At 42.5% G+C, this 14,935-nt stretch overlaps 1 pseudogene; it reads right to left on the minus strand.

Annotated features, from left to right (window-relative positions):
* Window positions 1-350: 350 nt before the first annotated feature.
* LOC134460327 (contactin-associated protein-like 4) overlaps window positions 351-14,935 on the minus strand; it is a 67,386-nt pseudogene continuing 52,801 nt past the window's right edge.

A 14,935-nucleotide genomic window follows, 5' to 3' on the forward strand; every position in this document is an offset into this window, starting at 1 on the left:
AGTGTGAGAAAGAGGCAATTACCACATGGAGGAAGAGCACCAGGGAGTGAACGGGGAAGGTATGGAAGAAGGGAGGAAAGAGACAGATAGAAAGACAGATAGATAGGAAGTAGGAGACGGGGAATTACAGTAAAAAAGGAAGGGCACCAGGGAACGAAGGAGGGATTTACAGAAAGAGGGAGGAAGAAAGATAGAGTGTGTGTTAGAGGGATTTACAGAAAGAGGGAGGAAGAAAGAAAGATAGAGTGTGTGTTAGAGGAAGAAGGGTTAAAACTCTACGTAGGATGATTGTGGTTGTTACCAATCGACTCTGTCGGTGTCGCAGTTGCAGAAGCGCTGGGGATCGATGCAGCTCTCGTGCAGGCCGCAGGCACACTGCTTGCTCTCGGGCGTGGCGCCTCCCCAGTAGGTCTAGACCTCCCCACCTCCATCCATCCACCACGTGAAGGGAACGCCTTCACGGTTGTGTGTGTGTTGGCGGGGGGTGGATGGTTGGGAAATAAGAAAAAAATATATATACATACTGTATATATATTGACACTGCACTGCAATAGGCAATCACATGTGTGTCATGTCTGCCATTTTGAAGTTCCATGCTAGTGCTCTTCATACTAGTAAATATTAGTTTATTACTTAGTAAATATTCACGAAACAATCGAATTTGGGGATTGGTAGCACAGATGCAATGAACAGAATAGTTGCAATACCTACTCCGGCCACCATCCTACATATTGTACGCTCAACTCTAGACAGTCTTTGAGTATGTTACTAAATGAGTACATTTTGGAAGAGAAAAGCCATACAATTGGATACAAATCTTATGGTAATGGAAGAGCATGGCTTCAGTCCTCTATAGAATTAGTGAAATTGCCTGTGTTGAGAGCACAGGCAGAATGAAAAGAGTACAGAGCAGAACTATTAACTTGCTTAATGCAGTTTATCTCTGTTTTACAAGGATGATGAGAAAAGAGATGAAGTAGCATGGAGCATGCCCTACAATCTGATGGCAGTAGATCCTGGTCTAATCTATGGACCAGAGCTCCCTCCTCAGGAGATGAGAAGAGGGAGGGAGAGATGGGCATGGGAGATGGGGCAGAGATTGGCATTGATTCCCTGGCCCCAATCGCTTGTCTGCTCACGTTCATCCATCTTCAAGTCGTCTGTCTTAGAGAATGCAGCTGACACAACAAACACAAACAGACAGGTTGCCAAGCAAAACGCTAGCTCTCTGTCTCTCATTATTCTTCATTTGACATTTGGAGAAATTATTTATTCACGCCTGATACTGTTTTCATCTGCCTCTCGCCTGGGCCGGCCCTAATGAGACAGCTAATGGACAGCAATTATACCTCGGTAACCACATGTCGCCGCCTTGCGTGTTTGTTTGAAGAGCCGAGAGAACAATTATCAACACTAATGAGCAACAAATTGGCGCCGTAAGTGAAAAAAAAAAATGGAAGACCGAGTGAGAGAGCCGCTGAGCCAGAGAGATGACGGCGGTTGATTCCTGAAATATGACGCGAAAGTAAACTGGACAGTAAGATGCACACGACCAGGCAAAACAAACAGACATCGTGCACTGTAAAAGATTGTTGTGATTTCACATTTGAATTCTACAACAAGAAGGTGTATATACCAGTTTACTATTCACTGTTGTAATGTGCAATGCATTGTGGGATATCATATAGAGTACAATTCACAATTGTAAATGTACAGCAGCACATAGTACTTTTTACAACATACTGTTGTAAAGATCTGTTTTGTCAGGGCTGCTGTCCTAATGCAAATGTATGCAAAGCCACATGCAGAAATTATGGAGCTCAGGTCACATTCTGATTGGATGCTTTTAAAACATGCATACAGGCCTGATAGAGGTGGAGAGGATTTGAACTGATTTGAACTCTTCAATCGCACACACCTGGTCATGAGCAAGGAGGTAGACATAGGAGGGTTTACAGACATCATCGGAGCGTAGTACGGAATGATAGCAAGGGGAGTCCAATTTTCTTCTTCCATGGTCAAATTGGAAGCATGGTAAAGTGTGGAACAGGTCATAGATAAACTAGTGAATGTTTGTCAGCTGTCCTTAATTATCCCCCGTAATTAATGCTGATCGACAGCTGCAGAAAATTTGGCCACAAACTGAGCACTGACAATCGGATATCCTCTTTCGACCGAATTTGTGGAGTACAAATTCTGTCCATCATGGAATCGCACGCACTGACCATGTGCACCATACATGTATTAGTTCTATGGCAGTAGCCCCTTAATGCGCGCCGTACCTTCAGTGGCACGCTGTAATAGTCGTTGAAATGTAACTACCGTAGCACTACAATACTATGACACAACACAGGCCCTTTAGTAATGCACCACAACTTGGTCATTGCCATACTGGTAACAACAAATATATAAAGCCGTGTCTTAAGGGGTTAAAGCAACACCCTCAGACCACACATGCAATGCATTTTCCATTGAGTGATACTGCTTATCCAATCTACCTTCTCCAATCTACCTTCTTTGGTCTTGAGCCAGCTGATTGTAAATGACGTCCAGGTGCGCTAATTTCAGCTCAGTGCAATTCAAAACGGGCTTCTCTCTGCTAAAAGGGCATGGGAGAGGCCAATGATGGTTTGTCCATTTATACAGACGATGGGCAGGTCATAGAGCATAAACGATGCTCAGGTGTGGCAGCCCCCCTGTGGTTCAATTTGGCTTTTAGATGACTTCGGCAACAGAATATGAGTGCGTTCCAATATACGACCTTGCGGCCTCCACTTGTGCTTGTGGCCTCGTACCAGGAAGTAATATGTCACGATGACATCATTGACAACAGCATTATATTTCAATATATTGCAAAAGCTTAATTGTAAAGTCATTTTCTCATTTGCAACCTGGATGGTGAATGAAAAATAGTCCCCCAAAAGTTGTTGTGGCTAGGCTGACAGCTGGGAAACTTTATTGTTTTATCCACGGAGTAGGGGCAAGGAGGCATATTGGAATGCATCCTATATCTCAAAATCCCATGAAAAGGAATTGAAGCAGAGGCCCAGGACCATTATTTTCAAAGGCTGTATGTTGTGAAGTTTCCAGTGTTTGCGTTGGAAGAACGCAACAATTAGATGGCAACTTGTTGCTAGCAATTTGTTGTAATTTTACAACAATTAGCTGGCAACTTTTTATTGCCAGCAATTTGCTTGAATTTTACTTCAATTAGCTGGCAACTTTCACCAGCAATTTGTTTTAATTTCACACCAATGAGCTGGGAACTTTTTTGCCAGCAATTTGTTGTAATTTTACAACAATTAGCTGGTAACTTTTCACCAGCAATTCAACTCAACTTCACCTTACTGGTGCAATGTGCAATTAATGAAGATTGGCCAACAGGCTGGCCCACTTGAGTCATGAAACTTCCCACACATTAAAAGGACAGGTGTTTCAATTATTTTGTCCAACCTGTGTAGACAATTCCACATATACATATCGTCGGCTTGCTACCAAAACCGCCTAAGTCCGAATTTGGTCGAAATGAGATTTTTGCATAAACTTACTCCCCTACCACAGCTGCATCACCCTGCCTTTCTGCCAGGTTCATTGATCAATCACAACAGTCACCAGAGTCAAAAATCTGTATGTATAAAGTCACACACTGCCTATGAGAAAATGAATGACCAGGGACGTAGCTATAAGGAGGACAAGGAGGGCATTTGCCTGTAGGCCTAGGGCCCTCCTGCAGGTGGCAGGGGTAGGGGCCCTATTTTGATCTTGGCAGGTGGTATGGGGGCCCTATCTATTCATCCTGGGGCCCTGTGCACAATTGTTGCAAGAAGCCGTTGCAAGAAGTCGTTTATTTGCATCTGTTGAGAGTTTTTTTTTTCTCAATCTCTCTCTCTCTCTCCTCAAAGACAATAGCCATGTTTTAAAACTTCATCCTTAGACATCTGTCTGAGATAATCTTATCACACAATGGTTGTAGCCCTACATTAATTAATAGTTGTAGCGTTGAAATGAATCCGGCAATCATTAATCATGTACTTTATTTGATGTTATCACAGATTTATAGAAGATTGCCACAGACTGCATTGTCTCACAACAATCTGTTATGTCGTGGCCTCATGAAACTTTTCATAATGTAGATTTTGAACAGAATTGGGTTGCTGTCTCTAGTGCAATGCATTATTACATACGCAGAAGGATGACCATCTTGAATGTGTAATGTATCCAGTAGTGGGTCTATATCATATTGTGAATGGCACGGTCATGGTGTTGAAGTGGGCGGGGAACAGTTCTATGACCAGGTTACCTCGGTCATAGGCAAGGCTGGGAGGGTGGGGCAGTTCTATGAGCATGGAGAAGAGCAGAAGTTAAGCAAAGATGATAAACAAGGAGGAGACAGTTCGTGAGGAGGTACAAGGACCAAAGAAGTGCCCCACCCCTTCATCCTCCTCCATGACTGATGGGACCTCAACATGGAGATTGGGCGTCACTGCATGGCTTACTCTGTGTGACACTGCAGTTGGTGTCTGCCCTGATACAAGCAATGTATGCATTACCATTGTGGCAATTGCTCTGGCACAATGACAAAAAGAGTTATACTTTGGATGAGAATGCAAATAATGTTTCATTGAAAGCTAATATGACTGAAAGTGAGAGAAAGTGAAAGAAATCTGTGAAAATCTGTTGGTAGACATGAGAATTACCAAAGGCAAAAGAAACCCCTAAGTATTTAAGTTAAACAGTTAGACATAATGAACTTAATACATAGCATGCTAGATTGTTACAAGGTCTACAAAAATATTTAAATCATTCACCATATCCAGGATTAAAGTTTGGAATAAAAATAAAAAAGAATAGTATAACTATCAAAATAATGTGCAGTGCATTGTTCCTGTTTTGCAGCTTCAAATAATTTATTTTAAAGTGTTTTGTTTTCCTTAGGAGCCATTTCATGTTTGACTTTCAGCTTCACTGAAAATAAATAAAGAAAATAAATTAACATCTTGGTAATGTTTGTAGTGGACCAATGACACAGACATGATGACAGGATGATGCAGATGTGGTAGGGGAGTAAAAAAGGGGAGTTCTGCAAAAATCTCCTTTGACCAAAATTATTAGGGGGGACTCACAATTGCTCTTTGCCCAGGGTCTCAGATTTCCTAGAACCGCCACTGATGTTTGGCGCCCCCTTTGGTGCCTAGTTTTTCCCTGTTTTCCGAAAACCCCAAAATCGGACTTAGGCGGTTTTGGTAGCAAGCCGACGATATATATCGTCGGCTTGCTACCAAAACCGCCTAAGTCCGATTTTGGGGTTTTTGGAAAACAGCGAAAAACTAAATTTCCTAGGGGGCGCCAAACATCAGTGGCGGTTCTAGGAAATCTGAGACCCTGGGCAAAGAGCAATTGTGAGTCCCCCCCTAATAATTTTGGTCAAAAGGAGAGTTTGCAGAACTTTACTCCCCTACCACTTCTGTGTCATCCTATCATCCAGTCTGTGTCATTGGTCTATTACAAACAGTACCTATCTTAGATGTTAATTTATTTTATTTATTTATTTTGAGTGAAGCTGCAAGTCAAACATGAAACGCCTTCTAAGGAAAACAAAATACTTTGAAACTTTCCACACTTTAAAATAAATCATTTGATGCAGCGCAACAAGAACAATGCACTGCACATTATTTTGATAGTTATAATTTTTATTTTTATTCCAAACATAAATCCTGGAAATGGTGAATGATTGAAATATTTAAAACTTGTAATAGTCTTACAGGCTGGTAAATCTCATATCTACTAACAGATTTTCAGTTTTCTTTTACTTTCTGCTACATTCAGTCATGTTAGTTTTCAGTGATAACATTATTTACATTCTTAGCCAAAGTAAGCACTCCAAGTTATTGTTATTGTGCTAGAGCAATTACATCAGTGGTGGTTCATTGTCTATGCCAGCACAGATCCAGCTTGTGGCATTACTCAGAGAAAGCATTGCAGTGGCGTCCAATCTCCATGTTGAGGGTCCATCAGTTATGGTGGAAGATGAAAGGGTGGGGCACTTCTTTGGTCCTTGTACCTCCTCACACACGGTCTCCTCCTTGTTTATCATCTTTGGTTAACTTATGCTCTTCTCCATGCTCATAGAACTGCCCCACCCCCCCAACCTTACCCATGACAGAGGTGACCTGGTCATAGAACTGTTCCCCGCCCACTTCAACACCATGACCGTGGCATTCAGAACATGGTATAGAAAAACTACTGGATTCATTCACATTCATGATTGAAATACATTTGTATGTAAACTAATGCAATGTATAAGGGAAATCAATCCAAAAGTTTTTAATGTCAACACTAAAGACTATTAGTTAATGAATGGATTAACTGATTGTCATAGGAAGTTATAGATTGCAGCAGCCTTCTACAAACCATCAACTACATCAAATAAAGCACCTGGTTAATAATTGCTCAGTTTGTTTCGAATAGTTTAATTTTAAGGCTACAACCATTGTGTGACAAAAAATAATATTTCAGACAATGATGTCTAAGGATGAAGATTTAACACATGGCCATTGTCTTTGAAACGAGAGAGAAAAAAACTCTTAACAGGTGTAAATAAACTGCTTCTTCTAGCCCATGTCAAGTTGCTTGCACCAAAAATGGCTAAGTCAAGTTACCCAAGTCATTCACATTGGCAGAACAATTGTCCACAGGGCCCCAGGATGAATAGATAGGGCCCCCATACCACCTGGCAAGGTCATAATAGGGCCCCTACCCCTGCCACCTGCAGGAGGGCCCTAGGCCTACAAGCACATGCCCTCCTTGTCCTCCCTATAGCTACGTCCCTGGTCATGCATTTTCTCATAGGCAGTGTGTGACTTTATACATACAGATTTTTGACTCTGGTGACTTCTGTGATTGATCAATGAGCCTGGCGGAAAGGCAGGGTGATGCAGCTGTGGTAGGGGAGTAAGTTTATGTAAAAATGTCATTTCGACCAAATTCGGACTTAGGCGGTTTTGGTAGCAAGCCGACGATATGGAATGTTTACTTATAAACATGGATCAGAATGAAAACTTTTTGGAACTGAAGTTTTGATATGTGCATTAAACAAGGGCCAAAACCAATCCATTTAAGAATATCCTTATACTTTTTTAAACACTATCTTAGAAGGAGCCCAGTCTGTTTTTAAACTATAGTTCTAGAGCAGGAGCATCAATGATTGGAACATTCTAGTAACTTGTTACCTTTTTGATACAGATCTCTCTTGTTACTCTGTTGTCACACTCTATACCTAACCAATCTGTCAATTAGTGCCTTGCCTCACTTTATTACTAATCACTTTCATGCCGTGATTCAATGATTGCCAGCACCTGCCCAATGTCTGATTACTCTGGTCCCCACTATATAAACCTGGACTGTCACACTGCTTTGGTTGCTTGTCTGAATGGCACAGCATAACGTCTGACTCACTGGCGCTCACTGGTACTGGCAATCAATTGATTAGCCGACTAGCTGAGTGGTTGGTTTGTTGACAAGGTGGCTGACAGCATAGTGCCGGTTGACCAGCTAGCTGCCTGGCAGGTTGACTGACAGCCTGTCCGCCTGGTCAGTTGACTGGCTTGCTGCCTTGCTTGTTGACTGGCCAGCTGCCTGTCCGGTTGACTGGCTGCCTGGTTGGTTTAGCCAGGCAGCCAGTCAACCAGCCAGCGAATCAGACAGGTAGCTGGCCAGTCAACCAGCCAGGCTATCAAGGCCAGTTGGCTACCTGGCCGGTTAACTGGTTGACTGCCTGACAAGTTAACTGGTTGGGTTGTTTCATCTTCTGAGAACCATTTTGTAGCATAGCATGTTTTATGGGTTTTTTTTTTGCATAATATTAAATTCAGACCACTTGATTGATTTGATAAATACATTTCAATACAGCCCTTATTGTGACTGCTTTTGAATTCCTCTTTGAGATTACTTGATAAATGAAAGTCCACTTGAGGAAACTGTCACTGTCACTGTGACAACTCTAAGCTGAATGATTTTTTAGTGGTGCCACAATCATGCAAGGCTGAACCTGTTGAAGTATATGCTTAGAGCAATCTGGCATTATGGTACCATGCTATCTCAGTCATGGTGGAGGATGGGGAGGTGCAACGATACCATATTGAAGGCATCTCAAACATGGAGGTGGGCAGTGGGGGTGAAGGAGGGCGGAGGCAAGCGGATGAGGGGGCAGGACATGTGCCATGGTCAGAGTAGTTTTGAAAACGGAACAGTGTTGTAATTTTAAACGACTGGCTGGCAACTGTTTTTGTCAGCAATTTGTTGTAAATTTAAAACAATTTGCTGGCAATTATTCCCCATCAATTAGCTGTAAATTTCAGTTTGAAATCTTTTACAGTGTGTGTCCATCTCTGTTTGTCTTGCCTTCCATCCTCGCATTGTGCATGTGGCCCCGAGATGCAAGGCAGATTAAACTAGACTGTCAGTCGGTCATGTGTTTCCGAGATCTGCGGCCACCATTTTGCCCCAGACTTCACCCAGCAGACTGTATTGCTGTAGCCTAAAATGCTGGTAAACTCTGCATGCAATTTATGTTATTCACAGTCCATGCAGAGTTATTCAGGGCTACCGTTCTCGAAACCTTCGTTGCTAACTAACTTAGCAACTAACGACCCAGCTGCGACAAAATTGTTTCTGGAACACTTCGTTCGGACTTACAAAGTCCCAATGTTTACAAGTAATGTAGTTAGTCGTTCGTCCGATGTTGGTGCGAACGACGCAGGTGTTCCTGCAAAACGAAGTAGGGGCTGTTCGTTAGTACTACTGTCTGAACGACTAGCATGGTTAGCTAGTTCACCTTTGTTTTGGGAAGCACGTCACTCTTGCTCGTGGTTTGGGGCGGGTTCAGGCAGAGTTCAAGCAACATCGATCGATTACTGCCACCAAGTGCACAAGCCTCCGACCCATACTACACCAAATGTCTAGTCATGTTACGAACAGGGCTGAAAAAAACCCCACCAACACAATATTCAAATAGGGGATAAAAATATTGTCCAAATATAGTAGGCCTAGGAAATTCCATATACCACTATCGTGCTTCACGAGCTCCGATCAATCAAAGCTGCGCCAAAAAAAGAACCGTTTGATTACCATCGGGATTTGAACCCACACCAAAAGCAGCATCTCACATGAATGTAGATTATTTAATTGCTCACATATCTCCACACATAATAAAGCCAATAGCACATTTTGATTAAACCCCAACAAGCATAGGCTACATGGAAATACATGTAGCCTATAAGTTGCCATTGCGAAATGCGCTGTTCACTATTATTTTTAAAAGGCACCAGTGTGCGGTGATCCTTCTTGTAGGCCTATTCCTTGCATTGTAGGCTATGCCTTAGTCCACAAGAACTCCAAACTACATCGTAGGCTACAACAAGTTCAAAAAATGGACTGCCCTAGTATGATGAAATAGTGCGTAATGGGAAGGCACTCGGAAAGGCGAGCGTGATGACAAGAATAGGACACGTCTTCGCGTTAGGCCTACTAGGTCTTATAGTATTCATATTCTTCTTTTCATTTCAATTCTACTATTGTAATACAAGTCTGTCACAAGTAGCCGGCCAATAGGCTACTGTTAAAGCAAATGTTGTTTCAGCAGTGAGCACACTCCAAATAGCGCCATGGCCCATGGCGCACGAAGTGCAGTGCAGTCAGGGGGATCAGAAAACAACACAGCGCATCGTGTCATTCTTTCTCTATCTGTGTGAATTGGGCCATCGTTTTGTGTTTTTGTAAAATACAGGTGAAAAGCAATTTGACTTGGCCTTAATGTGACTGCGTGCGTGGCTACGAGGCAAAGACTCTCGGATGCCAGAGCTCCACAAGCGCGCCCAACAGCACGCGTGGATCGGCCACTTTACGCACACACAGAGAGGTTGGATAAACAGTTGCGCAGAGGAATAGGCACCTGCGTTTAATGTAGGCCTATCTTACTGAGGGAATCGAAATCGTGTCACACTGAAAATGCCTTCGCGCTTACCATTCACCGCTCTTCTTTCTCCCATTGCTCTTCATTGATGGTGATGTGTAGACCGACATTTGGTTATTGCATTTAATGGGGTGGATTTTGGGGATATGATTGTGTTAACAGGTCTTTTCCGACGTTGAAGGACTTTGAATGTGCCATGTTTACAGACATTAACGGCCCCTTCCATAGGTCCCTTCCTGCGGGTCTTTATGTAGGCCCCCTACAACGGCAATAATGGCAGTTCCACCCGCTTACGTTGCGCGTAAAGACGCGTGCAGACTGGAAAATTAAATAAACATTCTGATATGTTTTATTAATTCTCAAGCGTAATTTCAGTTATCATTTCAAGCAGCATTTAACTGCAATCTGCCTGGCCATGACCTGTTGAAAGTGTTGCGTTGCCCATGAATGTGAGAATGACTTCGCTTGCCGTTCTGGAAAAAAAGATGTGATGGGTGGTTATTATATTCACCGGGGATTGAACTCACGCCTCCGATAAGGAAACGGCAAACGTGTATGAAATTCCGACATTCTAACCACTCACCCACCAACCGTGCTTCCATATTAGTGGTAGGCTATAGCCTACAATATTAAACATTATATGCAAAACCTACAAATAATACATGGTGGATTGTAATGTCGCATTTGGTAACTGCAGTTGAAGAGGGGTGAAGTCGGGGACATGATTGTGTTGACAAAGATTGTGGACTTTGATAGATGTATAGCCTGAATTTGACAGGCACTGTGTGAATTTGACAGCGTCACTGCTTTGCGACAAATGCACCCGAGCTGAGGCGAGACACTCCGAGCATTTCCGACAACTTCATCGTGCGTCTGAACTTACTTGGTTGGAATTTCATCGGACTTACTTCGTACCTACATCGGACTTTGTTGGTTTGAGGCTTTCGAGAAATCATCGTTGTTGGTTAGTTGTTGTGTCGGACTTCGTTCGTACTTACTTGGTCCGAAGGCTAATTTTGGTCGGATTCAAGAAATCCACCCCAGGTCGGGTAATTAATGTCAGTGAAGAAGAGCGGAGCGAAAAGGGGTGCGGAGCGAAAAGGGGTGGAGGGTGGAGAACAAGAGAGCACAATTATACACAATTATGCAAATGATAAACAGATGTGTGTAGAGCATTGGGCACCTCCAATACAGCCAATGGCTTTGTGTCGCAGGATCAATGAATTAGTGACTTGCATAGCCTGACACTGTTCAATCTGGAGAAACTGAAGGCTATTGGTGATGATTTTACATGCATGGTCCATTTTACTAGCCTGGTGACGCCATCCATGTACTCCACCCAAAGATTTTGGCTCCGCACATCGTCTGGCATCGTCTCTCAGTGTTTAGCCAATCAGCAAACAGTTGAGAGTGGTCACATAGAACTCACCCGCGAGCTCCGTTACTGATTGGTTAAGGTAACTACATTCATACTTTCGTTTTGTTATTTGTATGCTTTTGCGACGCTATAACTTAACAGGCATGCTAATAAAGCACAATACGTGTTTTGATTTGAGTTGGGAACTCCAATTAATTTAAATTATACAGTAAGATCAGACCATCTCGGAGACGGATTCCTCATGGCTTTTGCCAGACTGATTGACGGAGTCAACAGTCAGCTATTCGCCCAGGCTACCATTTTACTCCTTTTTGAAAAAAGGGGAAAAAACATTCTTGAGGGTATCTGGGTTTTAACTCTCCTGTTATCCTCAGATTTAGGTTACATCCGTGATCCTTGGGGTCATTTTGACCCCAGCCACTTAAATATCTACAAAATCAGTAGAAGCAAAAACGTTTGCACCTGTTCATGCCTCAGATATTTACTGTTGCTCTGTTGGGGACATAAAAAGCCCTTTAGATAAGTCCCAGCACCCCACACACCAAAAAAACCTAATCCATGACTAGGCGAAAATGTGAAACAACTGCCCAACAGTTGCATTGAATTAGTTTTGGTCCTCGTCCACATCATGCATATTGTTAGCTATCAGAGCCCTAAATAAAGCAAAATGTTCTGTTCTAAATAACTTATATTCATTTTACACAATCTAGACAGATGTATTAGCAAAATATGGATGTTATATTTATGTTTAATACACTGTAAAAGATTGTTGTGATTTCACATTAGAATTCTACATCAAGAAGATGTATATACCAGTTTACTATTCACTGTTGTAATGTGCAATGCATTGTGGAATATCATATAGAGTACAATTCACAATTGTAAATGTACAGCAGCACATAGTACTTTTTACAACATACTGTTGTAAAGATCTGTTTTGTCAGGGCTGCTGTCCTAATGCAAATGTATGCAAAGCCACATGCAGAAATTATGGAGCTCAGGTCACATTCTGATTGGATGCTTTTAAAACATGCATACAGGCCTGATAGAGGTGGAGAGGATTTGAACTGATTTGAACTCTTCAATCGCACACACCTGGTCATGAGCAAGGAGGTAGACATAGGAGGGTTTACAGACATCATCGGAGCGTAGTACGGAATGATAGCAAGGGGAGTCCAATTTTCTTCTTCCATGGTCAAATTGGAAGCATGGTTAAGTGTGGAAGAGGTCATAGGATAAACTAGTGAATGTTTGTCAGCTGTCCATAATTATACCCCGCAATTAATGCTGACCGACAGCTGCAGTAAATTTGGCCACAAACTGAGCACTGACAACCGGATATCGTCTTTCGACCGAATTTGTGAGTACAAATTTTGTCCATCATGGACTCGCACACACTGACCATGTGCATGTCCATGTCATTAAGCATAAATGTATTCGTTCTATGGCATTAAAGCAACACCCTCAGACCACACATGCAATGCATTTTCCATTGAGTGATACTGCTTATCCAATCTACCTTCTTTGGTCATGAGCCAGCTGATTGTAAATGACGTCCAGGTGCGCTAATTTCAGCTCAGGGCAATTCAAAACGGGCTTCTCTCTGCTAAAAGGGCATGGGAGAGGCCAATGATGGTTTGTCCATTTATACAGACGATGGTCAGGTCATAGAGCATAAACGATGCTCAGGTGTGGCAGCCCCTCTGTGGTTCAATTTGGCTTTTTGATGACTTCGGCAACAGAATATGGGTGCGTTCCAATATGCGACTTTGCGTCCTCCACTTGTGTTGTGGCCTCGTACCAGGAAGTAATATGTCACGATGACATCACTGACAACAGTTTTATATTTCAATAGCTCGCAAAAGCTCAATTGTAAGGTTATTTTCTCATTTGCAATTGGGATGGTGAATGAAAAACAGTCCCCCAAAAGTTGTTGTGGCTAGGCTGACAGCTGGGAAACTTTATTGTTTTATCCACGGAGTAGGGGCAAGGAGGCAGGGCGAGGCCACAAGCACAAGTGGAGGACGCAAGGTTGCATATTGGAATGCATCCTATATCTCAAAATTCCATGAGAAGGAATGGAAGCAGAGGCCCAGGACCATTATTTTCAAAGGCTGTATGTTGTGAAGTTTCCAGTGTTTGCGTTGGAAGAACGCAACAATTAGCTGGCAACTTGTTGCTAGCAATTTGTTGTAATTTTACAACAATTAGCTGGCAACTTTTTATTGCCAGCAATTTGTTGTAATTTTACAACAATTAGCTGGCAACTTTTTATTGCCAGCAATTTGTTTTAATTTCACAACAATGAGCTGGAAACTTTTTGCCAGCAATTTGTTGTAATTTTACAACAATTAGCTGGTAACTTTTCACCAGCAATTCAACTCAACTTCACCTTACTGGTGCAATGTGCAATTAATGAAGATTGGCCAACAGGCTGGCCCACTTGAGCCATGAAACTTCCCACACATTAAAAGGACAGGTGTTTCAGTTATTTTGTCCAACCACTGTGTAGACATATATATGGAATGTTTACTTATAAACATGGATCAGAATGAAAACTTTTTGGAACTGAAGTTTTGATATGTGCATTAAACAAGGGCCAAAACTAATGCATTTAAGAATACCTTACACTTTTTTAAACACTATCTTAGAAGGAGCCCAGTCTGTTTTTAAACTATAGTTCTAGAGCAGGAGCATCAATGATTGGAACATTCTAGTAACTTGTTACCTTTTTGATACAGATCTCTCTTGTTACTCTGTCGTAACACTCTATACCTAACCAATCTGTCAATTAGTGCCTTGCCTCACTTTATTACTAATCACTTTCATGCCGTGATTCAATAATTACCAGCAGCTGCCTAATGCCTGATTACTCTGGTCAGATGGTTCACTTTCCCCACTATATAAACCTGGACTGTCACACTGCTTTGGTTGCTTGTCTGAATGGCACAGCATAGCGCCTGACTCACTGGCGCTCACTGGTACTGGCAATCAATTGATTAGCCGACTAGCTGAGTGGTTGGTTTGTTGACAAGGTGGCTGACAGCATAGTGCCGGTTGACCAGCTAGCTGCCTGGCAGGTTGACTGACAGCCTGTCCGCCTGGTCAGTTGACTGGCTTGCTGCCTTGCTTGTTGACTGGCTGGTTGACTGGCCAGCAGCCTGTCTGGTTTACTGGCTGCCTGGCTGGTTTGGCCAGGCAGCCAGTCAACCAGCCAGTGAATCAGACAGGCAGCTGGCCAGTCAACCAGCCAGGCTGTCAAGGCCAGTTGGCTACCTGGCTAGCTAACTCGTTGACTGCCTGACAGGTTAACTGGTTGGGTTATTTCATCTTTTGAGAGCTATCTTGTAGCATAGCAAATTTTATGGTGTTTTTTTTTTTGCATAATATTAAATTTAGACTTAATTGGTTTGACAAATGCATTTCCATACAGACCTTATTGTGACTGTTTTTGAATTCCCCTTTGAGATGACTTGATTAATTAAAGTCTTCTTGAGGAAACTGTCACTGTCACTGTGATAACACTATGCTGAGTGTTTTTTTTTATTTGTCCCACACTCATGCAAGGCTGAACCTGTGGAAGTATA

This window comes from Engraulis encrasicolus, chromosome 12, assembly GCF_034702125.1.
Source record: "Engraulis encrasicolus isolate BLACKSEA-1 chromosome 12, IST_EnEncr_1.0, whole genome shotgun sequence".
Lineage (NCBI taxonomy): Eukaryota > Metazoa > Chordata > Actinopteri > Clupeiformes > Engraulidae > Engraulis > Engraulis encrasicolus.